This window comes from Lonchura striata, chromosome 18 (assembly GCF_050655825.1).
Source record: "Lonchura striata isolate lonStrDom1 chromosome 18, ASM5065582v1, whole genome shotgun sequence".
Lineage (NCBI taxonomy): Eukaryota > Metazoa > Chordata > Aves > Passeriformes > Estrildidae > Lonchura > Lonchura striata.
Window position 1 is genome coordinate 3,450,414 of NC_140720.1, and position 25,785 is coordinate 3,476,198.

The window sequence follows — 25,785 nt, forward strand, 5'->3', positions numbered from 1 at the left end:
AAGATGGATTTAGCACCAGGAAGATGGATATGACACCTTCAGCCACCATTTTCTGTCTCTGACTGACCCCATGACTCTTTCCCAGTAACTTTGCCCTAATCTCCAAGAGCAGAAACAGTGGGAATGTTTTTCCCTCAAGGGCTGTCTCACGTTCTGGGATTTTTTGCAGCCCTCAAGATGTATTTAGAATTCCAATTTGGCACAACTGAGGTCACAAAATTAGAGAGCCAATGATGTAAAATGAGGATTGTTGGTCATGGGGATCTCTCACAAAGGGAAAAGGGGACAAAACGTGCAACCTGTGATGGATATTTTTCAGGGCTGTTCATTATTTTGTGTTTTGAAGGTTGAATTTTCATCAAAATCTGAAAACCCAGAAAATTTCAGCAAGGTCTGTGAGCAGCTTTGGGCTTGGGGAGGTCTGGAGCCCTCATGACTGGAGATGCCCAAGGCCTGGAGGTGGCACTCAGTGCTCTGGGCTGGGGACAAGGTGGGCACTGGGCACAGCTTGGACCTGATGACCTTGGAGGGCTTTTCCAACCCCAGTGATTCTGGAATTCTGTGATTCCCACCCCGGAGAATGCCCAGACTGCATCCATGGCCTCATGGTTTGGTCTGATACTGAGTTTACAGGACTCAACTTCACACTGATCCCCAGTGGCATCAAAACATGAGGTGAGGAAGAACAAAACCCAAAAGAACTGGAGATTCCTTCTCTCCCTTCTCTCCCCTCTCTCCCCTCTCCCAATTCCAAGCTTGGCATTTTTCCAAGATCCAGACCCAAAATGTGTGCTGGGCTGGTGTGATGACCTCACCTGCACAATTTTTCAGGCACAGGAAAACCCAGTTATCCAGCACTGCCTTTCATGTTCTTTTTTCCCCCAGTAATTTAATCCATAGGGAAAATAACCATGCTCTAAATAAATAGGATGGGAGTGGGGAAACGTGGAAAAAATCACGTTTTATCAGGTATTGACTCTGATCAGACAACAAACCAACCCAAATTCTGCCAGGTTATACCTGCACCAAAATTCAGGGTTTTGTGTTTTTGTGGTCATGTTCCAGCTTTGTTATTTATTTTCTTCTTTTTGTGGAATATTTTGGTATTTGAGGGAAATCTTTCCATTCTAGTGGGGCAATAGGACTAAAAAGATAAATAAACCTAGCCCAGGGTGAGTATTTTTGCTCTCTAAAGGTTGCTCTGGCTCCCAGTTTTGGGCAGACTCCATCCCAGACCAGGCTGGTCCAACACCAGGACTCTGCTGCCCTTTTGGGAAGTTTCTCTTGAGAGCTGATTTTAGGAAAAGCCTCTCTGCTCCCTGATTTTCCAATGACATCACAAAAACTTTGGGGACAATGACATCCTGCCTCTTTTTTAAAACCGGTTCCATGCTCAGAGGGAGACTTTTGGAGCTTCTGGAGAAGAATTCCACCCAAAACCAGCTGTGGATCACAATCACAGCACGGACAGAGAGAGCCCAAACCTCTCCCAAAAATCCCCTGAACCCATCCCACTCCACCTCACAGCTGAGAGCAGAGCTGGGCACGAGAGGCTTTTGTTCTAAATTCATCTCGGGATGGATGTTTTGGTGAACTTGTCTGTTTTATAACAAATATTTCCCCCCGAAAATTATGGAATTGTCTGTTTCATTTCAGGCTCTTTCTTCACCCTGCGCTCCAGAAAGAGCAATGGTTTTTTAATGTGGAAATTTCTTGCACAGGTTCCTTCATCCCTCGAGCCAAATCCCATTTTTCTGTTTCTTAAAGATTTATTTATTGATCCTTTTTTGGCCCACCTGATGAGTTACACAACCACATATCACAGAGGGGATGTAACCAGCAGTTTAAAAACCTTACAAAAAGGGTCTGGAAGCAGCCAAAGCAGCTTTATCAGCATCGCTCTGATTTATTTAGCACGTCCAATGATTTATGGTGGCCTTTGCTTTATACTCAAAGCATTTTTTCATTCTTTTCGTTCAGCTTTTTTGGTTTTTTTGGTCTCTTCTGAAAGTCGACACATGCAGCCACTATTGTTTTCTATTCTCATCTTTTCAAACTTTCAGGGTTTAAATAATCTCTAATAAATAAAAAAACTTGCAGCTGAAACATGGGAAGGAAAGTTTATTTTCTTTCCAGCTACTCCGGACCATAAGGCACATTAAAGGTTTGGGGTTCTTTTTTATGCTTTCTGCTTTTGTTTGGTTTGTAATCAAGAAACTACTTGAATGAGAGAAATAAATATAAATATAAATATAAATATAAATATAAATATAAATATAAATATAAATATAATCACATAATAAATAAAAATATATGCATATATATACATATCTGTATATATATACACATATGTATGTATATACATATATATACATATATATACATATATACATATATACATACATATATGTGTAATATATATATATATATATATATATATATATATATATATGTATATATATGTATATATATATGTAAAAATACATCCAATCAGGATCCTTTATTACTTCCAAACCCAAACCTCCTTGAAGTTCCTGGCATATCCCATCATTTTTTTTTTCCCATTTCAACACTAAATTTCCATTCTCAGCTCAAACTGGAAGTGCTGAACTGGCAGAAGGAGTGAACATTTTAACCCCCATGCGATTTCCAATCAAATTTTGGCAGCCTGGGGAAACCTAAGCTCAAGATATTTAGGGAAGGTACCTAAATTAATCTTTTCATGCCTCTGTCATCCATCAGTGGGGTGAAGCTCTGTCCTTCATAAAGGCGTTGCCTGGGGCGTTTTTGGGGTCGGGGAAATTCCTTTGGTGTTTTTGGGGATCTGACCCTGCCAGCAGCTGCACAGATGGTGAAGGAGCAGATCCTCCTTTGTCTGGAAAAGCTGGAATTTTAACAGCTTTTTTTTTAATTAGAGATCCTGTGATTTTCACAAATCCTCCTGCAAGCCAGGGAAGGGCAGCTGGGCACGGTGGGGATGGGGCACGGCTTGGATTTGATGATCCTGGAGGTGTTTGCCCCCCTTAGTGGTTCTGTGAGGTTGGGTCAGTCCTGGTGGAAAGGTGGGAAATCAAATTTGAGAAGTGGGAATGGTTCCTTAAAAACATCAGCAAAGTCCAGGTGAAGAGGAAATCAAATTTGAGAAGTGGGAACAATTCCTTAAAAAACTCTGGCAAAGTCCAGGTGAAGACACAGAGCTCTGGACTCCTCTGACTCGTTCCCTGTCCCTTGTGAGGAAAAGCTCCTGGCTCACCTCTCCTGGGGCAGATTTTCCAGGGCTGGGATTTTTAAAAATGCTCTCCTGTGGCACTTCCACAAGGTTTTCCCAACAAGCCCTTCTCCATCACAAAAACCTTGCTCCTCATGGAGAATTTTGTGGTCCTGTGAATGTTTCAGAGCCCTCTCCAAAGATTAAATTCAAGGATAAATTCTAAATTAAGAGATAAATTCTCAAAGATTAAATTCACCCCATTGCTAAAAGGCTTCCAGTGTCAGGCATGGACTGAGCAATTTGCAGGGAAAAACTGTTCCCTGTTTTTCCTTTTTGTCCTCAAGTGCATCTCTAATCAATTTTCCAATTGATAAATGCACTGGATAAGTCCCACCCCTCCCATTTTCAAAGACATAAACAAGTCACAGACCATCCTGGGATGGAATCCCAACCAAAGTCCTGAAATCCAGCACATTATCTCATATTAAATATGCTCCTAGAATCCCTCTGCTTTCTGTTTAATTGAAGAGTGACACACAAAGCAAAAGATGGTAATTGAATTTTATAGCTCCCAGAAGCTGCCAGGTTGTTTGGAGATAATTTTTGCTGAGGGGAAAATTTATTTTCTCAAGCTTTATTTCTCTTTGGGTTGGAAGCACTGAAAAAACCCTTGCTTGGAGAGACACCACATTTATTTATTGGCTTTGCTTTCTTGCAGTTAATGGCTGGTTTATTTTGCAGAAAACATGTCTAGTTTTGCTCTTAACGACACTTTCAGTAAAAAATCTCATAAAAATTAGGGAAAAAAAACCTGTTCAACCTCTGAACTTGAGCCTTATCTCAGATTTAATCTTGATTTGAAATGAGGCCTGACTCCTGACCTCTCTCAGATGAACCTCCCATCACCTGCCAGGGCTCTTTGGTGAAACCCAGCTTTTATTTCTGTTTTATTTGATTTACAGGAATCCCTTCTAGGAAAGGCTGCTCTGAACTTGGGCTTGGCTGTGCCTGATCAATTAAGACAGGAAAAGTTGATTAGAGCTGCTCTGATAGTGGGGCCTCTCACAAACCATTCTGCACCCACCTGGGCTGGCCAGGAGAGCTTTTTTTGCACTCTGGCTATTGATCAGCACCTACAGATGAAGACATTGGAGAGGTAATTGCTTCTCCTGCAAGGCCCTGCAATAAATTTAAAACGTGGCAGCACTAAAAGGGATCCTCACTAAATACATTTCACTGCCCCAGAGGTTTGGGGCTTATCAAAAACACTTATCTGGCAAAATCTGGGCCTGGAAGGTGCCATTTCACAGGTTCCTTTCTAATGTTTGTGTCACCAGCTTCAACCTCAGCTGGCAAAAAAGTATTAAATGAAAAAAAAAAAAAAAAGGATTTGAGGCTTTGAGGCAATTTTATTTATTTCCTTCATGCCACTGTGGTGGGTAGTTCAGGCCCCAGTCTGTGCACTGGGAGATAAATTTGAAAACTATTATACTTATTTCTAGATATAAATATGTATTTATGTCCTCTCTAATTATATCAGTAACTTCTTGCAAATTACTGAGGAGCAGCACGTCTTGATTTCTTGTAGATTGGTTAATTTTGGATCCACCTGAAAGGAAAAACAAAGTCAGATATGGCACTGAAAACAGAGTTTATCACTGCCTGTCTAGTGAACACCTGTCTCCATGTTTTCCAGGAAAAGACAGAAGGTTCCTTGGCAGGTTAATTAGAGGAGCTAATTGCATTTTTATTAATGGGCCTGCTAGATTTTATTAGGAGTGGAGTTGCCAGGCCTGCAGCAGCCCAGGTCCTGGTTTTTGCTTCTTGTTTTGCTCTGAGGGTTGGTGTTCATCAGAGGCACAAGGTGAATTTAATGAAATAAAGGCTGTAGTCAGGATGGAACCTCTGGAACTCTGTATGATTTGATTAAAAAAGATTTGATAAGAAGTCCTCTCTGCTGGACACAAGTTTCACTAATTCAATACAGAAAGTGGGAAGGAAAAAGAGAAAATTAAAAAGAAAAGGAGATAAAAAAAATAACAGAATTATAAAATTGCTGAAGAGACCATGGGCAGGGACATCTTCAGCTGTCCCAGGTGGCTCCAAGCCCCAATGTCCAGCCTGGTCTTGGACACTTCCAGGGATCCAGGGGCAGGACAGCTGCTCTGGGAATCTGTTCCAGGGCCTCCCACCCCAACAGGTGGGGAAATTAGTATTAATAATTAATATTATATTAGTATAATAATTTAGTATTACAATTAATATTAGTATTACAATTAATATTCCAGGAATTTCTTCCTAAAATATTTGTCTGTGCAGCAGCAGCCCCGTCTCCCAGCACCTCTGCTTCCAGAAAATCTTCAAGACCCCTCAGGATGTCCCTGATCCAAACCTGGCCCTTCTCCTGTGGAGCCTCCCTGGTGCCAAAGGCAGCAGCTGGCAGAGGACAGGCTGTGGGTTTTATGCATCCTCCTCATCCTCATGGCAAGGAAATCAAGCTCCTCTTATCCCCAGCACACTCCTGCCTCACTGAGAACAATCTGCTGAGGCCTCCAGGGAGACACCTGCAATCTGAGGTTGCTCCTGGCCAGTATTTGCATTAAAATCCACAATTGTTGCCTGTGTTTTATGCAGCAACCTCACATAATGTGCTTGAAGAAGAAACCCGGCCATTTCTACACAGAACATTTGTTTATTGATCATTTCGCTACGCATTTGTTGACGCCACAATTCCATCTTCCAAGGGAGAGAGAGGAAGAGCAAAGGAAAAACAACAGATCGAGTCTGAGGGGAGAATTCCTGATTCTGCTTGGGAATGGGAGCTGAGCAAGCAGAAAACAAAACCTTCTGTAGAAATACATCCCAGATGTAGCTGCAAATCATTCATCAGCAAAACTCTGTAGGATTTGATAAAGAAGATTTGACAAGGGATCCTGTCTGTTGGATACAAGTTTCACTAAGCCAGGGCCCTCGTGAACAATCCCTATTTTTGAATTAATGAATAATGTGCACAATGTTTGATAAGCTGCCTCCACCAAGCCACGCAAGCACAGAATGTACAATCCTAATTAGCTGCTTTGCCCAGCTACTTAAAATGTTTTGCACATGCCAGCAAATGTAAATACACAATTAGGACATGCTTAGTTAAAAGGCAAAGCAAGATAAAGTACAACTATTATTAGCCGGAACAAAAATCTTCATGATCTTCATCATAGCCAGGGCTAATTAGGTTGGTAAAATGTGCAAATGAGCTCAGCTGATTGTTTAGGGTTTGAATAGCAGTGCCAGGCTGGGAAGTCCAGCACTGAGCGTGTTGAGGGGTGGGTTTGTGATTATTGGTTCTGGGAGCTGCTGTCTGCACAAGTGTGAAAATAATCAGCATTAGGAGGTTGTGTTAACAGGAATTGGGAAAGCAGTCACAGGAGATCTTCGTGGGAGATGAATCCCCAAAAATATCAAAAATATCAGCTGGTTTGTGTGGCTGGGTGTCTTTCTACGTATATTTGGGGAGTAAATAAAATTCAGATTGTTGTAAGCTTGGTTTAACAAATAAAGTTTGAGGGGGAAAATAGGAAAAGCGTTTTTTCTTTCTCTCTTTTAGCATTTGCCCGTTCCCTGTCTCGAAACCCTGCATTTCCCAGTGCTCCAGGTTGTCTGGGATTAGGAAATGCTCCATGAATTAGTGCCAGAGAAGATAAGGAGGAACTTTTTTACAGGGAATTTGAAGCATCCTGCACTGCTGTGGATATTTTTCGTTCAGGTTGGAGGTGATTCCCCTCAACCTGAAACACAAGGTCTGCTACAGCAGCCTGACAACTTCTTTGCTGTCAAACACACACCAGGAGCTAATTAAAGGAGAGGCTCTTTCATTTCCACTGCAAATGTTTCTGCGTTTACCTAAAGGCTGCTTTTGCCAGCTTCAATTGCTCCTGCTTCTCCCAGGAATGTGCAGCCAAAATCTGTCCACCTGAATTCCTCAGCTAACCCACTGTGGACACCTGGTGGGGTTGGTCAGAGTGGAAGTGGCACCAAAGCCACCAGCAGAGCACTCATCCAAAACTCTGCTGGTTCTTTCTGTGCAGCTTGGTGTCCTTTTGGGTCTGTCCCTGTGAGGGCCATCAGCAGCTGGGATTCTGGAGGAAGAAACAAGAATGTTATGTAAATAAATAAGTGGAGGCAAAGCAGAGACCACCACTCATCCCCTCAGTGAAAGCACTGGTGATTACCTTTCAAGCAAATTCATATTTACAGTCATAGCATTGTTAAAGCTATTTTTACTTACAGAAAATAAAATACTAATAAAGCTTAATTAGTGTTTCATCTCTTCCTCCCTTTCTTCACGTCCTCGTGTGAATTTTAATTGCGGTTTCTTTCCCACGCTGCTCCAAATCCAAGGAGGCTCCAGCAAAGCCAGAGAGGAGCAGTTGGGAGCAGTCTGATCCCAGCCCAGATAGGCTGGGTTTGCCTCGTTAAGCCTGCCTGTGAGCCAAGCAAGCTGATTAAAGCTGAGCCCATTCTCAATTTACAGGCACTCGGTGTCTGTGGGATATGAGACACCAAAAAAGCCTCCTGTGTCCCTGATCCTTTAACTGTATGTCAGAGCAGCGTGCTGAGTGAGGTTTCATCTTTCTCGAGGTGTTGCCAGGTGCTAATTAGCCTCGGGACCTTGTACAAAGGGAGAAAGTGCAGGAGAAGATTTCAATGGAGAGTGGTTTCTTGCCCACTGTGTAGATCTCAGCCCTGCAGGAGTCTGTGGAATTTATTCCCATTTTGTGCTTTTTCCAGGCATGGACTCTGCACTTATTAACAGAAGTACCTGTTGCTGATCGAGTGGATATTTTAGCAGGCTGAATTTCCACATTCCCTTTCCAGAGCTCTGTATAACATCCCCAAAGCGGAGGGAAAACAGAGCAATGTTTAAACCCCTCCGATTTTTTGGCTCAGCTAAGGAAAACTTCCATCCTGGACCTGATAACTGGTTTATTAGAGGACTCTAAAACAATAAGAGAGCACAGCAAGTTCCCCAGTCCCAGGGGAAAGTGGGCAGGGCTGGAGCAAGCCACAGCTCCTGATGTCCCAGCCTCCATTCAATCCCAGTGTCGTAATGGAAAGTGGAGGGAATGTCCTTGATTCCCCGATAGCCTCAGCCCTACGTGCTCCAGCCTTTCTAATAAAGACCTTTGGGGAAGTGCATGTGGATCTGGCCTAGGCAGACACCCCGTTTTTATTTGTTTTTTTTCTGTTTTGCTGTTCCGTTGGCGGCGAGGGAAGGAAGTGGTGGGAGAGCGGAGTCGGTGCCCGGCCGCAGGGCCCGGCCACTCGCAGCATTCCCAGACTCTCCAGGCCGGTCATACCCTTGGCAGGCTGCTGGCTGCTGTGGGCTCACCTAAAAGTGCTTCTGGCTGCTGTCAAAGCCTTCCCAACATGCAGAGAGTCTTGTCTGTGGGTACCCAACCCTTCTTTTATCCCATTTCCGACTGTTCCGTTACCCCGGGCGCTCTTGGAACTGCGTAATCACCATCAATTCCTCCTTTGGGGGGATTGCATCCAAAGTTTTTGGGCTTTTTCAGGTCATGTGTGCCAGACCTCAAAGTGACCTTAGCTAACAATCCCTTGTTTCTCTTCCTCTTTCATGTACTCACTTTCCAGGATCAATCTCTTTCCAACAATAATATTAATGTTGGCAGCCTGTCCCGCTCTGGTGTGTGTCTGGAGCAGAGAGGAGAAGGACAAAACTCCCTGGCTTTAAAACTTTAAAGCACTCCTCTTCCAGCCACACTTGGGGCCTTTTCTCTATATTTGTTTTATTTCTAAGATGAAGATTGAGGGTTTTGTTGTAAGAGAATCCCGTGCCCAGCACCAGTGACTGGTGCAGAATCCATCAGGGCTTTGCTGGGTTTGTTCCCTCACTTTTGATGTTCCTCAGACATAAAGGGGGATTTATAGAGCTTGTCCCATCACCTTCTGATATTTCTGACACAAAGGGCAATTCAGAACCAGGAGCATTCACACACAATCACTTTGTTTTAACTTTTATTTATCCACTGCATCCTGTGTTAAAAAAAAAAAATCACAAAATAAGCCAAGTGCAGAATAATGCACAGACAGGGGAGCAGAGTGGGACAGAAATGGGAGGAGAGGCTGGTCCTGGAATGCTCTGCTCGGTTCTGATGGCTGCAGCCAGAACCAGCAGCTGGAAGCAACTGATTATAAAATCGTAGCAAGAAATTAGATGGACCCATTTAATAGCGGAGAGAAATTCCTGCAGGAGTGAGGAGAGGTTTTTATCACCTCAGAGCAAGGCTGGATGCATTTCCAGAGGATATTCCAGGCTCAAAGCCTGGGCTCCACGAGCTGTCAATGGAGCAAAGGGACCAAGCTAAGTGAAAGTTCACCTGTCACCTTAAACTTCCCTGAATCGGAAATAGAGAAAAATTCCTTGGAATGAACGAGCCCGATGATAATTTTACAGACCTGCCTGGACTGCAGGGTGAGCGTGACATTATCCCAATATTTATTTCCAGTGAAAAGGGGCAGCCAGCTCTGTTTGCACACAGGGGTTCTGTCGATACCCTGCAGGGCAGGAGGTGGTGCTTTCTGCCTCCTTCAGCAGGAATTCATCCTGCAGTGAAAAGGGGAAGGATGTGGGCTCTAAACCCCACTGGGGGAGAAGATTCCCTGTTAGTCACAGTACCTTGTGTATTCACTGTGCACAACAAACAATGAATGGGACCATCAATGATTTTTTTTTTCCATTCAAGAGAGAGGAGGAAATGAGAGAAATGGATTTGCAGAGAATTCTCAAGGCCTGACAGAAGACTCACATAGTGTGCATCTCTATGCAAACCTTGAGATAAGAAATGCTGACTTAGAAATACATAGAATTAGACAGACTTTGGTGAGAGAGAAATGGAGCTAGAAACAAGTTGCAAAGAATGGCCTTGTAAATAAGACTGGATACTTTGGGGAAATAGAACTGTGAAAATGCATTGGAGTAGGACCCACCAGGGGTAATTTTAGATGATTGGCTTTAAAGCTTTTACAACATAATGTAGCAAAAATTAATAAGCCAAGAAACGCTTATGATGTATTGCAACTAAAAATAGTCAGCTTCTGATTGTGATAGCGTGAATTATAACACCTGTATTGTCTCACCTCTCACATGAGACTGAAAACAGAATAAAAGTTTTCAAAACACCCCTCAGTTTGAGAGTTTTTAACATTCCTAAGTCAGAAAACCCCATAAATCCAACCCCTGGTCCCTTTTCCCCATCACCAAACCCTCCCAAACCTCTCTGGACACGATCCCCGCTCCTCGGGCAGGACGGGTCCGTCGTGCCCAGGATGGAGAGCGCTGCTGCCGCTTGTCATCATGCCCGTTTTGGTGATTTAACAACAGGAACCGCTCGGTGCTGGCTGTGATGGCAGCGATAAGAGCGGGGCAGGGCGCGCAGCAGAGGCGATGTTCCGTTCGCAGAGGGCAGGGCAGGGCAGGAAGGGTGAGACACCAGCCTTAGCGCTCCCTTCGCTTATCTGACAGCTGGAACTGGGCTTTCCTTTTCGTTTTTCCCATTGACAAACACTGCTCTTCATTTTTCCCATTGACAAACACTGCTTTTCTTGCTCTGCCCCTCCCGGGAAGGGCTGATTGCCATCCTCCTTCCCTCCCTCTCCACCCAAACACCGCACGGTGCAGATGTTCCAGCTGCCACCAGCCCCAGCGCTGCCCAGGCTTCTCCAGCATCATCCATCTCCCGAGTTTTGGGGAGAAATCACCCTGTTTACCCATTTGCACATGTTTATCCCCATCACCTCAGCCAGCCTGAGCTTTTGTCCCTGCCCATGGTGCTCTGCTTTCTGATGCTGCTGTACAGTAAGGGCCTTATCCAAGCCCTGTTTATTTAGGAGAGACTTTTATTTAGGAGGGAAAAAAGATTCTTTTAAGACAAAACAGATTTTAAGGGAAGTAAATCACTCGGTGTCTTTCTATCTAGAGGTTGCTTATCCCCTGGTGTTAAAGAAATGAAGTTTTTTAGCCTTTTCTAGTGACTGCCTTGTTCTGGGCTGCTGCTGCCCTCCCAATCCAAGGGATGCCTCACACCCAGCTGGGGCTCGGCAGCAATTTCAGTTTGGCTGGACGTTGAAATTAGTCCCTACCCTCGTGATTGATTTGTCAGCATCTGCTGAGGGATCATTTATTGTGCTGTCCCTTCCCATTCAGACAGGAAAGCCTCACACAATAACTTCACCTCGTGGAAAAGGTCATGCCCAGAGTTCACAGAACACTGTCTGTATTCCTTTATTTATTTCTTATGCCCACCCCAAAAGCCACAAAACAGGGGAAGACAGTTAAAAATACTCTGCTTTGGCACATTCCCCCTGATTTGGCAGAATTTGGGTTGAGGCTTTTGTATTTATGTGAAAAAGCAGGACAAAGCTCAGCTGGATTTCCCTGAGAGCCCCAAGGCAGAATCAGTGCAGGATTTATAGCTCTGCATCCAGCCCATAAATCAGTTGAGGGGAACTTTAAACCAAGCCCGGGTTTGCCAGGACAACCTGGCAGCCCCAAGCTGATTCACAGAGCCTCGTGCCCTGCTCCTGCCCTGCCACTGGTTTTCCACATCCCATCCTTTTGGCTCCATGGCCACCACACCTCCTGTTCCCCTGTGTCCCCAGCGTCCCCACGTCAGCGATGTCCTGGTGGAACCACGAGCAGAGCCGCTATCACTCGCAGCAAATGGTTCTTTCCCCTCCATGTATTTTTATTTTTGAGTGTCAGATGTGGAAAACCCAACAGGATGATCACTCAGCGTGTACCTTGTGTCTGCTGCCTGCTGGGAAGTCACAGCAGAAATGACAAATGAGAGAGGGAGGAATTCAGAAAACACCAAATGGCTCAAAAGGCAGCGGGGCAAAGCAAGTCCAACCCTTGCTGTGGTTTTGCTGGTCTCGATAGAGCTGCAAAACCAAGAGACAAATACTCAGATGTTCCACTGGTTTATCAGCAGGCAATTGGTAAAAATCTTTTAGCACTTTTCCTTGAAGAATGCTGATTTCTTTTTTTCTTGCCACAGAACTCCTGTGGGCACGACGAGGCGTTCCCCAAAGAGCTCTGATGATCTCATCCCGGGAAACCTTTATCCCAAGCACTGCTCCCTGCTCACAGCACAATTGCTGGGTGATTCTCCCTTCGCTCTGGCATCCACCAGGGTGTCTTGGTTTGAACAGACAGGTGTCTGCTGAAGAGGGGAGATGGGACACTCAGAATTCCAGGTGCTCCATGGGAAGATGTTTGCTCATTTCCCCCTGTATTCTGCTTGAAACAGCTTTTGAATCCAATGTGCAGCAATATCTGACAGCCACCAAAGGGGATTCACCTCCTGGAGTGATGCCGGATTCCAGAATTACAGGAATTCTTCATGTGCACAGTGTCCTTAGCAAAGCTGTGAGACCATAGGGATAATCTTCCTTCTTGTATATTCAGCCCTAATCACAATTTTCCCAATTTGGAGTGGCCACAAAAGACAAAAAGAGAAAGATATAAACTTTAAAATAACCTGGAGAAATGAGATCAGAAGGGTACAGAAGCGTGAGAGAAAAAAAATAATGTTAAAAGGAAAAATAATGTTTGAAGGAAAAATAATGTTTGAAGGAAATCTGTTAAAAGGGTGGGATACTGGTGGTCCAACAGCAGGATAAAAGGATGTAACCACATTGTCACACTCAGTGTGATACTTTAATTTTCACCTCATCTTAAAGCTGCCTCTGGTTTCAGCCACCACCCACCAGAAATACCCTGGAATTAACTCTGTTGTGGTATTTTCAGTAGTAGAAACACTTTCCTCCAAGAACTGCCCTGGTGATCCCATTCAGAGGAAGACAGAAGATTTATTCCTGTGTCCACTGCTGTCAGTGGGATCTGCAGCTCCTGTCTTTATCCCGGTTAATTTTGTCTCCCGGTGTTTACGCAGGTTTGTGCTGCAGGCACTGGAAGGTTCCACAATCCCTGCTTGGGGCAAGATAATTTCACGTCCTTCTGAAGCCTCGGAAGGTAGAGCAGCATCCCTGGAGCCCAGAGCACTCCGTGAACCACGTGTGAGAGCGATGATCCCTCGTTTGCCCTGCCCAGCAGTTTTAGTTTGCATTCCAAGCATGATTTGATGCAGGACTGGAATTTCTCATTAACTGGGGTATAACCATTTCGAGGAGTTTCTGAGGCGTTTTGCAAATATTTGTAGCTGGGGCATGTGGCTGAAAGGGGTTGAAGGGAGACGCAATTGATGTCAGCTCAGTAACACTCATTCGTCAGAGGATAATTGTGCTAATTAAAACTTTAGCCACAAGTCATGTCCATCCCACAGATGGAGGCCCCATCCCAAGTGTCCAAGGCCAGGCTGGATGGGGCTTGGAGCCACCTGGGATGGTGGAAGGTGTCCCTGTGCAACTGGATAATCTTTAAAGTCCCTCCCCACCTAAACAATTCCACAATCCTCTCTCTATATCCCCACAAATACTCATATTTGAACCAGCTATTCCTCACCTTCAGCTTGAGTGGTGAAACACAACAAACCCCACAAGAAAACCCATTCCCATCTGTTAGTTTTGAAGGAGAGCAGCTTCCAGGAGGACTCAAATGGCGAGTAAAGTTGTTTTCTCCTTGGGGAGCGAGGAGGTGAAACTTATCCCTTGCAGCTGCCTCAGTCATTCCCTTGCAGGCACGTTCACCTGGCTCCTGCAGCAGCTCTGAGCTGGCACTGCCCCCCTGGCACTGAATTTGAGCTCAGCTCAGCGGGTATCAGCCCATCCCAGGCTTCTCTTGGAAAAGGGATCAATGCCTCAGCCCTAAAGAAAATAATCTGAATCACAATAGAGGTTGCTGGAGGGAGGGATTTACAAAGTGTTTGCTGTTTCTAATTTTGGTAAGGAAATAGGCAATTACTGCCTTAAGAAATTAAATGTCATGTCATTTCAAACTCTCTTTGCTTCTCATAAACATCTTGCAACTCGTGGCAGAGGTTGCTGGAAATCTCCCCTGATAGCAGTGCCATGTTGGCCAGGAGATGGTTGATTGGTGCTCCAGCCTTCTCTTCATGTGGGTTGGACTGGGCTGTAGTCAGATCGTAAAATCATCTGCTCAATTTAGCTTCAAAACATAAATTTGAGTGGATCAGTGTTCATTTTATAGCAGCTCTACCTCATCCATCCAGAGAGGCAGCTAAAACCAGGTTTGGCCAGCACTAAGCCACCATTTGCCAGCTGACTGCAGCAGAGGGAGCCTGGAATTTTGACGTGTGTGTCCCCAGGCTTGTGCTGAGATCCAGCTCTACCTGCTCCCCAGAGGGGCTGGGTGGGTCAGGGAGTGCTCAGGTTTGCACACCCTGGGGTCTCAGTCACCTCCACACTTCTCCAGGTGGGAATTTCCAAGGTAAAACACCATCTGTAGGCTGGGCTTAAATGGCTGCACAGAAAACTGGGCATCAGCCTGTCTAGATTCTGTCCCAGAAGGGTGAATTCATCCGTAACCCAGTTCCATATGGACTTTCTGACACTTCACATGATGTGCAGTTACAGCTGCCTGGTGAGCTGGGGTTGGCACCCACTGGACACTGAGCACCAAACCCTGCAGTCAGATTTTCCCTTAGGGGTGTCCCAAAGCCACTGCTCTTTTCCAGAGGGAATTCAGGGCTTAAATCCCAATTATCTGAATGAATTCACTGGTCTCAAAGCCAAGCAGAAACTCCTGCACTTTTACGTGTGCTGTTGGCCCAAACTCATAAAAAATCACTTCCTTGGAAGTTGATATCACATCAAAGGAATTCTGCAGTGACCTTCACCCTGAAGAGTTCCAGTTTGGAGAGTGAGAGAGAATACTTTATTCCTAGATTAGATCCTTTATTCCAAGAAATCTGTGAGGTTTGAAGAGAAAGACAAGTGGTGTCTCCCACCGTGCCGTGCTCCCGTGGGCTGGAGCTTCCTTAATTTTTCATGTTGATTGGAAAACATCACCATGTGTCACTTTGACATCTCCATGGTTTTACAGACCCTGGGAAGTCAGCAGTGCTGGGACAGGGACACCCAGATGGACACAGGCGTTTGTGGCAGAGCCCAGCTCAGCTGTGCCCGCCTGGGGCAGAGGAATTCATTACAAAGCTTGGGAAGAAAAGTCAATAACAGGATTGAAACATCCCCACAGGTTTCCCTTGAACGACATCTCCCGGATAACTTGTGTCGATGGTGAAATGCGGTGCCAGGTGAGATTTTATCACTAATTACAGGTGCCCAGACTTCAGCCAACTCTTGGGAAGCTCTGTGAGGTCATGGATGAATGGGCTCCAAGGAAAAAAAAAGGCAATACAGATGATTTTCTCCAACAGATTCATTGTGATAAGCACATTCCAGTCACTCAGTGCAGAGCAAGGATCCAGCAAGCTGGATGTTTCACGTCCATGAAAAAAATCATGTAGCATAGAAAAATCCAATAATGCCTGTTTTGGTTTTTTTTTTTGTCCACTGCTTGCATTTAAAATTAAATATAATTAATAGGAAATCTTTGGACAGGGACTGTACATTACCCAAGAATGCTTTTCCCATGAGGTCACGCTTAATTGTATGACGGGAAATAAAAAAAAATAATAATAATAAAATTGCTTCCAGTCAGTTCTGAGGCAGGTCCTGAGTGACCAAATTCCCTGTCCTTTGAAACCAATCCAGATCACGCTGGCTGGGTCCCGGGTCAGCGTGGAATTTGTTTTTCCCATCATGTGAGAGGGAGGAAACGTCCCGTCCAAGGAGGCCGATGTCAGCTCGGACGCAAACGCGCTCGGCACGGAGGCACGGGGAGAGGGCTCAGCAACTTGAGAGCTTTCTGCACTGCCTCGTGCACAAAACCCTCTTGGAAGGACTCACAACAAACTGAAAGCTCACTGGAAACGTCTCCCTTGTTTGTTTTGGCTCCCGGAGCTTTTCTAAGTGTAATTACCAGCAGTTGAGGAATGGAGAGGGTGAAAGGATCCTTGTGGTTCGTGCTCAGGGGCGGTGGCTCGGGAGACCTGGGTTGATTTCTAACCCCTGTCACGGTGTCACAGCAGGAAAAGGAGATTTAATTCATCTGCAGGTCCATTTGTACAAGCAGGGATGAGGCTGCCCTGCAGCAGCTCCTGGCACTGAGGTGAACCCTCCGTGTCCTGCTGATTTAATGGAATTCAGACAGATATATATAATTATGCATCCATGTTTAAGGGTTTCCAGTGCTTATATATCAATATACAAACCTCTCTTGACAGCACCATGCTGCTTCAGAGGGGGAAAATCCCCCATTCCTGCACACAGCTGCACATCCCTTTAAACCAGCGGATGGGAATGGATTTGTGCCCTGCAAGGAACAACGTCTTCATTAAGATCCCTGTTTGCTGGGCAGTGACAAATCTTCCCCTCAGAACACAGTGATTAAGGTTTAATTTTATTCCGGATTATGGGCAGCTCCACTTGCAAAGCAGCCCTGAGCCAAGGTTGGGCACATATTGCCTGGAAATGAACGTTCCTCCCCGAAGTGCTTAAGCAGCTTTGGATAAGAAATGATGGTTTGGGGAAGATTAGGAGCATAAGAAAGATCTCCAGGCTAAGAGGACGTTCAGAGAAAAGTGCCATCGTGGGTTCAGGAAGAAATGCTGGGGGCCTGAGGCTTCCAAATTGCTTGGGAGAGTTGGAGGGAGATGGTGGGAAAAGGATCGATTGGTGAAGGTGGTGGATTTACAGATGGTGAAGACAGCCAAATTCATGGGGATGAGGTGGGGGTGTGCGTTTGTAAATCATCAGCAGGAAAATTCCCAGGCTTCAATTTGCTTAGAGAACCAAATCAGCATTTCTGGAGGTTTTATCATGTGGCAGCAGCCAGGAGCATCACTTGAGATGAAGTTTGGGTGCCATCTTACACACAGTGGGGATAAAATCTGTCCTGCCCAGCCCAAGAGCTGAGCTTGGAAGAGGGACAGAGGGCTGGAGGAGAAGCAGAGGGAAAGGAGGAGAAGCCTCCCGGGCTTGGGATACAAATATTTTTCTGATATGCAGGTCCCTGCTCCTGCAGATCCTCTCCCCTCTGCTTTGCCTCACAGGTACAGGTTTATTCTGCCAGAGAATGGTATTTAATACAGGCAGTGATGATTATTTGTTCTCAAACACATATGTTCTTCCCTCCCCTGGGAGCAGGGGGAGGAGGACAGCGATGAGAGCCGGCGAATGTTTCACCCTCGCTGCAGTGACAGCTTTGATTTGTGAAACAGCTTGGAATAAAACGCCGGTAATTTTTCATGGAAAAACCAGTGGACATAATTTTTGTGTGTCTCAAAGAGAACAGCAGAGAGCTGAAATGCCTGGACACACCATTGTGTGAGTGCCAAAATCCCAGATGGATGTAAAACTCAGTGTTTTCAACCCAGAGAAATAACATTACAATCATCCCTGGTTAAGCAGATTCTGCTTGTTTATTGTTTTCCAGTATCTGCAGCTCTGCTCATCAATTTTTCACATTATTCCTTGGCTGTTTCCTCATGTTCTGTCTCTCTGCTGGTTTGATGTTTTGTTCTCTGGAGATTTCTTCCATAAATTTTTATTATTTCCTCTGAGAAATCTTTTTTTATCATTCCCAGTAAGAGTTGGGACTGTGATACAGTGGAGGGAGAGGAGAAAGCTGGGCAGTGGAAACTCCTTTAACTTAATGCCATGGAAAAACCCCTCTGGCTCCCTGTCAGCCAAAGAAGGTCAAAGGCAGTCCGAGCTGCAGCTGTGCCAATGGATCCTAAATCCAGTATTTAATATCGACCTCCAGCTTCATAAACACCACCCTGACAGTGCTGACAGCAGCCCTGACATCAGCGTGATGACACAGGGCACAAAAATGACCTCACGCTGCCAGCTCTGCTCCCAGCCAGCACGGGAACAACGCTGCAAAGAGCTTTTGTTTAATTAGCTGCTGCTAATGAGGTTTGGTTAAAGGATGAGCTGGGACTGAGGGGAGCAAAGCTGGGCTGCCTCAGTGCTTGGGGCAGGGATGTTTGACAGTGGTGGTGCAGGGGTTTAAAGCAGATTTTGGGCTCACCTTGGCTGTGGGAGGAGGTTTTCCAGGTACATTCAACACCAGACCATCATTCGGGTGGTGATCTTCAGCTTTTGAGATTCCTCTTGAGTTTTCAAAGAGATTTATGGAGATTTATTTGCAGCTTTGAAGGAGATTTTTGGGAGTCCATCTGTCTGTGATCTGGAAGGGGAACAGAAAGGTTCCCAAGGAGCAGAGTCAGAACCTTGGTGCTGCAATCACATGGAAAAGCAAACTTAGACATTCCCAAAATTTCTGGGCATATCCAACACCAGCCCATCACTCAGGTGATAAACAAAAATCTTCAGGTCTGGAGCTGACCTTCAGCTTTTGAGGAAGTTTTTGAAGATTCAGTTTTAGAGAACATTTACAGAGATTTAGCTTCAGCTTTGAAGGAGATTTTGGAGATCCTTCTGATGGTGATCTGGCTGAACCCAGCCCTACCCAGGGGAATAGGAAGGTCCCCAAGGAGCAGAGCTGGTGCCCTGGTGCTGAAATCACGTGGAAAACCAGACTTAGACATTCCCAAAATTGCTGGGCACATCCCTCTGAAGATTGACGGACATGGGGTGTGCTGCCATCACTGCCCTGCCAGTGCTGAGCCCCTGGATGTCCTTTCTGAATTTGATTAAAATCTAGAACCACCACCATTAAATCATCCAAAGCCCAACAGAAATATTTAGGAAAGGGGAATGTTCCAAGTGACCACAGAGGGATTCAGGGAAATGGTTCTGAGCAAGAATTCACAGGGTAGCTCCTTTTGTAATAAAATGAAGGGGGCAGGGAGAGAACCATTCAGACTTGACAAAATTAATTTTTACCTACCCCAATGAGCTCCACCTCAATCTCACCCATGAAAATCTGTGCCCACAGAATGAAAACAATCCCAATCCAAGGGGAGCAGCATGAGCCAGACTTTGGGATTGTGTAGATAAAGCACTGAGGTGACTTCACTGGGGCAGCAGGGATTTATACCAGCTGAGGTTCTGGCCCATGAAGTGGGAATAACTCCTTCTGCCCAGTGATTTATGCTCTCCAGTTATTGACTGCTCCAAAATAAGCCTCTGTTATAAACAATCCAGGCAGCAAAGAAGGCAATTGTGCCTTAATGAGCCCATGGTTCAAAGCACTGCCCTGCCACATTGACCCTCCTATAGATCAGAAAGTCTCCTTCATTTAATTACCTCACAGAACCCCAGACTAGACAGCTCCAAACCTCATTTATGCCCTGATCTTGCTATTTTTTTTTTATTTTGGTGCGCTTTATAGTGATTTACAATTCAGCCAAGGGACTCTTCAGGCAGCCGAGGAGAATTGTTTAGAGGGGTTTGTGTGCAATTACATTTTTCTGAAGGAAAGAAAAAGGAAAAAAAAGCACATTTTGAGATTCAAACATCTTTTCTCCTCTCCCAAGCACAAATAATAAGCATTTCTGCCTTTTTAAGTGTAAAGGACTAGGAACTTCAAGGGTAGAATTAAGGGAATTTAAATCAGAGGCGAGACATTGGAAATGTTCCCATTTGGAAGTCCCCAGTCTAGTCATGCACGCAGCTTTCAGCAGATATTACAGGATTGTTCCACCAGGATTATCTCAGCTACCAGGGTATTTATTTTCCCCTTCCAATCTGTGGCACAGAGCAGTGGAAATAATCCAACATTCCCTTACATTCACCAATGCCTCGTCCCTCCTGTCTCAGGATGAGCCTCTCATTAAATGAGCCTCAAAACATCTCCAAAAACTAATCCCAAATTAATCAAACTACCAAGATTACATCTTAATTTCTTCTGGAGCAATGCTGAACTGCAACCAAAGGTGCAGCAAGCAGCCCTGGCTCCTCCCTTCTGCTTCCCTGGCACATGAAATTCCATCTCCCACTGGCAGGGAGGGATGGGACATAAGATCACACATTGAAACCACCGAATCATGCAGCAGTTTGGGCTGGAAAGGATCTTAAAACCCATCCAGTCCCACCCCTGGGACACCTTCCACTATCTCAGGGTGCTCCAAACCTGGCCTGATGTGGGAGCCCAGGGCTTCCCTCTGGCTGCCCTGGGACCCTGGCAGGGGTCAGGAACCCCCTGGACAGAGCCCCCAGAGACACTGGCTGTGATCTCTGCCCATGGAAAAGAGTTTTCAATCTTACAGCATGAATTACCAGCTCTGAGTGTTTGATAGAAGTAATAATTAAGTGTGGCACGGGTGCAAAAGTAAATTTTTGGGATTCTAGATGAGGGGTCCAAAGGGGACAAGATGGAGGAAATTGGGTGTGCCTTGTCCTTTTTCTCCTTCTCCATGCCCTCCATGTCTCACTGTGGTGTTGGCATTTTTCTGTTGGTTCAGGCTGGGGACACACTGTCCAACGTAGGTGACAGATATTGGCACGTTCTTGTAAATGCAGCCCAGGGAGTTTCTGGTATTGAATGTTTGTCACATCCCACTGAGGGCAGAGCCCCACACGCTGCCCTGCAGGACAGAGCTGGGCAGGGCAGCAGAACATGGGAGAGATAAACAGAATAAACAACCTGGAAACCAGCACAGACCAATTATGGCTTCTGCTTTGGCAGCGGGGCTGACAGACAGAGACTTTCTACAATCTTGGGATCATCAATAGCTCAGATTCTGACAGCCTTGGACATTCCAGAGATGGGGCAGCCACAGCTTCTCTGGAAGTTCTACCGCAGAGAGCACCAGGGTTGGCCGTGGATCCTGCTGTGGGCTGATTCAGGTGCAGAAAGGGACCAGGACTGGCTCTGCCAGGCTGGAGGTGGTGGCTGGGCTCAGCTGGGACTTTGCATCCACCTGCCCCAGCACAGAGCCGCTCTGGCACCTCCAGGGCTGTCAGATGTCAGAGCAGCTCCACACTTTGGTGGTTGTGTTTCACTCTTCACATTCTTGTTTTGTGATGCAATTGGATCACTAAAACTGCCACATTATTCCCTTTCTTCCCCTCCCTCCCCCCTTGATTAGTAGAGACACTTATTACAGCTTTAATAGGGAGAAACAAGTTCCCTCTGTCCTTTTCCAGTCCTAAAAATACAAGAGTGGTTTTTTCCAGAGGAGCTGGTGATTGAGGTTTAAATGTTCAACCAGAATACATTAAAATGCTCTGAACTTCGAGGAGAAAAAGGGAGCCCTGATAGTCAGAGGAAAGTGGGGTGCTTGAGCTGAGTTACAGCACTGTAATTATTGGTACTGTCAGAGCTTCAAATCTACATTATTTTTAGGCCCCCGTCCAATCCACAAAAAGATCTCTAAAATAATTGCAAAAAGACCTCACTTGAAGACTGTTTGTTTTGGAAAAATAGAAATCTTTGCTCCATTTCAGCATATTTCATCATGGAGAGCAGTAATATTTTATTTGTGTTGAAAGAAGGCAGGGGCTTATTTAATATTAATAAATGGTTTACAGCACGGGTTAAAGTTCTTTTCTTATTCTGCCCTGCAACCCTGCCCAGGAGGCTCCATTCCTGGGGGAAGATGTTTCTGCTGAAGAGACATGAAATTAAAGGGAAATAATATTTACAGGGTATAAACCTGCCCAAATTGAGATGTTTTCTGCTCAATATTCTGCTACGTTTTGCACATTGGTGCTAATTAGGTGTGTCAGCGAATTAAGGTCAGAATGTTAATAGGACACCTGGCAGGGCAGTGTGCTCCTGACCAGGACAAAGGGACCTGACCCATTCCTGGTCCAGGCTCTTGGTTTGGAGCCCTCTGAGCCCCAGACAGAGCCTGGGAGTTGTGCCAAAGTCACTCCATGACATTAAAGACTCAGAGTCCAGCTGAGTGTGGTCAGAGACAAGAAAGGGATGGAAAAGAGGTACCAAGAGAGAAGGAAAAGGGAAGAAAACAGATCCTAAACCAGGGGAATGCACTTGAATGAATGAGCTTTAAGGTCCCTTTCAATCCAAAGGGAAAATCCAGATCCTAAATCAGGGGAATGCACTTGAATGAATGAGCTTTAAGGCCCTTCCATCCCAAAGGGAAAAACCAGATCCTAAATCAGGGGGATGCACTTGGGTAAGGTCGTTCCACCCCAAAGGAAAAAAAACAGATCCTCCATCAGGGGGATGCATTTTACAGGATGAGCTTTAAGGTCCCTTCCATCCCAAACCATTCCATGGCTCTGGGGCTTTCCCTGGGGAGGTTTGCAGCCTGCAGGTGACAGAGGGATTGAATTTTGGCTGCTCCTGAGGATGCACAGACCCCCGAAAAAGCATTTTCTGCCTTCTTGATGTTTTTCTTTGCTTTGTTCAGTGGAAGAAAGGGGAGAAGGGAAAATGTTTGAAGCCCTGGAGGCAGTGGCTGTGGCTCAGCTCTGGCACAACCCTTCAGGCTCTTCTTGCCCCTCTGGCTGCCTGGCTTTGTGCAGAGCTGTCCCAGCAGTCCTGGGGCACTTTCAGGCCGCCCCTCTGGCCCTGGGAGCTGCACAGTCCTGCCAGGTGCTCCCCCAAACCCCAGGGCTGGGCTGGAGCTGGATCCCACAGCACAGCTGGGACCACCAGGGCTTTAGGAACCAAAACCCTGCAGGGCACAGAGCTCAGCTAGGACCTTCACAGACCCCTGGCCACCAGGATGCTGCTAATTGTGGTCACCAAAGGCCCTGCATCCTTCCAGGGTGGCATTCAAAGGGGTGGCAATCCATCAGGGACCCCGCTGAGGGACTGGCACCTGGAGAACCATCAGCAACACAACCCCCAGGGACAAAACCCCGAGGGAAAACAACTCTGTGGGAAGAGGAAAATGACCCCAGTAATAACAGCAGGGAGCTGAGACAGCTGCAGGCAAGTCCTGGGCATGGTCTGCTCAGGTGTGATGGGAATTACAGCTGGGGGTGCCTCAGGGGACAGGTTTGGAGCACAGGTGACAGGAATTCCCTGTCCCTCTGCAGTGGGATTTGCACCTCTCCTGCCTGGGCACTGCCCTGGCACCACTCCACCCGTGCTAAGCTCAGAAGCCTCTGGAGTGACTCTAAAACCCAACAAAATCTGCTTTTCTACACCACAAACAGGACAGAAGGAGCAAAGCCCGTGCTGCTGGACACTATCGACCACGTGTCTGGGTTTTTGATTAATAACAAATCAACAAGAGCCAGCAGTTTCAGAAAGTCAGATCAGTTTTGGTGTTGCTGCTTTAAACATTACCCAGGCCTGCTGCAGAGCCCAGAGGTGCTGAGGGGAGAAAGATTTTTCCCCTCGATCTTTTACCTCAATTTTTTATTTTTTAAGTGCTGCTTTTCAGGGCTCCCAAGTGCTGGGGACTCCTCTGCAGGCAGCAGCTGAGCGGGGCTGTTTATTTATAAGAGTCAACCAGAGCCACACAAAAGGTTATGGCCACGGGCCAAATGTCTTTGACATCATAGCCTGTCCTCAATGGCATAAATCCTCCGTGATTTCATTTCCCACTGAGCCAACCAGAATCTCTCCCAGATTATTTCAAAGGGAAAAAAAAGTCTAAACATTTACCTTCAAACCCCAAACAGATCATATCGTTCCATTCTGCTTGCCCGATATTAAATATATTCTCTTGCACATGGCATTTTTATGGCAGGTTGTGACCACTCCTGGAGCTCGTTTCAGAAGGAGATAGGCTCAGAAAGAGAAATTTTCTTATTGTTCCCTAAGGGCAAAACCAAAAAAATGACATTTCATTCAACAAAACCTTTTCTAACCACTGCACTTTGCTGTTTTAATGTATTTTTGTCCCCCAGATCTCTGTCTGAAGGAGAGAAATATTTAAAAGCTTGCTCTCTGTGCCACAGCCTCTTCAGTTTGAGAATATTTAATGTGGACAGGCTGGAAAAGTTTTGCTTCTCACCATTTTTGTCTCCTTTTTTCCATCATATCCATAATATGCACATGGTTAAGTGGCAAGGATTAGGAAATTACTGTTAGTATGAAAGGTCTGAATATACCTATAATACCTGAATATTTTAATTTAAATCCTTTGGGATTTTAAGTCGTCCTCACTTTCTGCTGATGCACTGCTTGATAAAAAGCCGGGTGGAAAATATTTTATAATAATATCAGATAATTTTGGACCAGTCATTGCTTGTTACTGAGCTGGGCCTAAAATACCCAGGGAAAGTTTTCCAAACCAGGGCTGGCACTAGTCCTGCTGGGATAAACCAGGAATTCTACACTTTAATGCAAAAGCGGACAGACAGAGGGTTTGGTTTGCCCTCACTTTTTGCAATATTTGCTGAAATGGCTCCAGATTGGCCTGTTTGAGATGAAAAGAGCCTGACAGGATCCTGCCCCCAGGGGCAAATATCCATAAAGTCAGGGAAGCTCCCACTTATCAGCTGCCCTGCGGGGAGAAGTGAATTATCTGCAATTACAGACGAGTCCTGAGATCCAAATGAGCTCAAAGAAAGTGAATTTAGGCTGAGCCCAAGCCCGGGTGGCTCTGGGCACACAGGGCACCACTAGAGGAGATTTTGCTGCCAGCTCCTGCAGCTGCCTCTGCTCGCCCCGGGGACAGGAATCTCATGGAGCTTCCAGTGCCAAGGAGGCTCCCCAGGCTGGAAGGAAAAATGTGAATTTTCCCAGGGCAGGAAAGAGCCCTCATGGGCTCGAGATAGAGAAGCAAATTCCCCTCAGGCTCTGGTGATGCTGCTCAGAGGAGCAAGGACACAAAGCTCCCCTCTGAGCCACCACTCCTGCCTCCATCCCACCTCCACCCCACACCCCAAAGCCCTCACCTCCACCACCAAAGAACAGCACAAGGACCTCCAGCATACCTGAGGAAATAAAAATTGGCCGTTTCCCCCTTTTTTTTTTTTGGAGCAGGCTGGAATCTCAGGAGGCATCAGCGAGCGAGCGCTCCCCGGCCGTGCCGCCAGCAGGGCTGTGTCAGAGCTCTCCTGTGAGAGCCAGAGTTAAAATATTCCTGCAAAGCACCAGTAGCTTCATTCTTATGACTAACACATCCCAAAGGTGCCATAACATGCACGGAGGCAGGGAATTCTGGGGTGCTGGAAGGAGTACAGCGAGAGGAGGAGCTGCAGGCCAAAGGTTCTGAGGAAAGCCAGCGAGTTCTTTTTCCACAATTTATCATCCTACTTTTACTCTGCTCCTCCGAGTGCACAGATGAAAAGTCCCACAACTCCAGCACGAACTGAGCCAGCCAAGAAAAAGAAAAGCAGCCTGCTCTGCTCCCCAGGGCAGATTATGGCTATTTGTTCATGTTTTCTGATACGTGGAGGAGACAAATTTCAAGGAAGGAATGTGGTCATCTCCTATCAGAGACAGAATCTCCCCCGTTGGAACTGAGTGTGTCTCGTGCTGGGGGCAGGCAGGGGCTGGGGTGGAATGTGGGTGGTTTTTGGCACTAATCACTAAGTGCAGGGCTCCTTTCTGGGTAACTCGTGGGCTCTCACAGCGCTGCTGGAAATAACCACTGCATGGTTTGGCTTGGAAGGGATATGAAAGGTGATCTTGTTTCACCCCCTGCCATGGCAGGGCCACTTCCACTGCCCCA

General features: G+C 46.0%; 1 long non-coding RNA gene across 3 annotated transcripts; it reads right to left on the minus strand.

Annotated features, from left to right (window-relative positions):
* Positions 1-2,465: 2,465 nt before the first annotated feature.
* LOC146765813 (uncharacterized) lies at positions 2,466-25,785 on the minus strand. Of its 3 annotated transcripts, none has more exons than XR_014949290.1 (5): positions 25,046-25,785; positions 23,769-23,922; positions 18,306-18,464; positions 7,494-16,583; positions 2,466-7,344 (listed from the first exon to the last, which is right to left on the minus strand). It is a non-coding gene; the product is annotated as an uncharacterized LOC146765813 (long non-coding RNA). The 3 variants fall into 3 exon arrangements; XR_014949291.1 differs by having other exon boundaries at positions 2,466-4,820; positions 7,109-7,344; positions 7,494-18,464; XR_014949289.1 differs by having other exon boundaries at positions 7,494-18,464.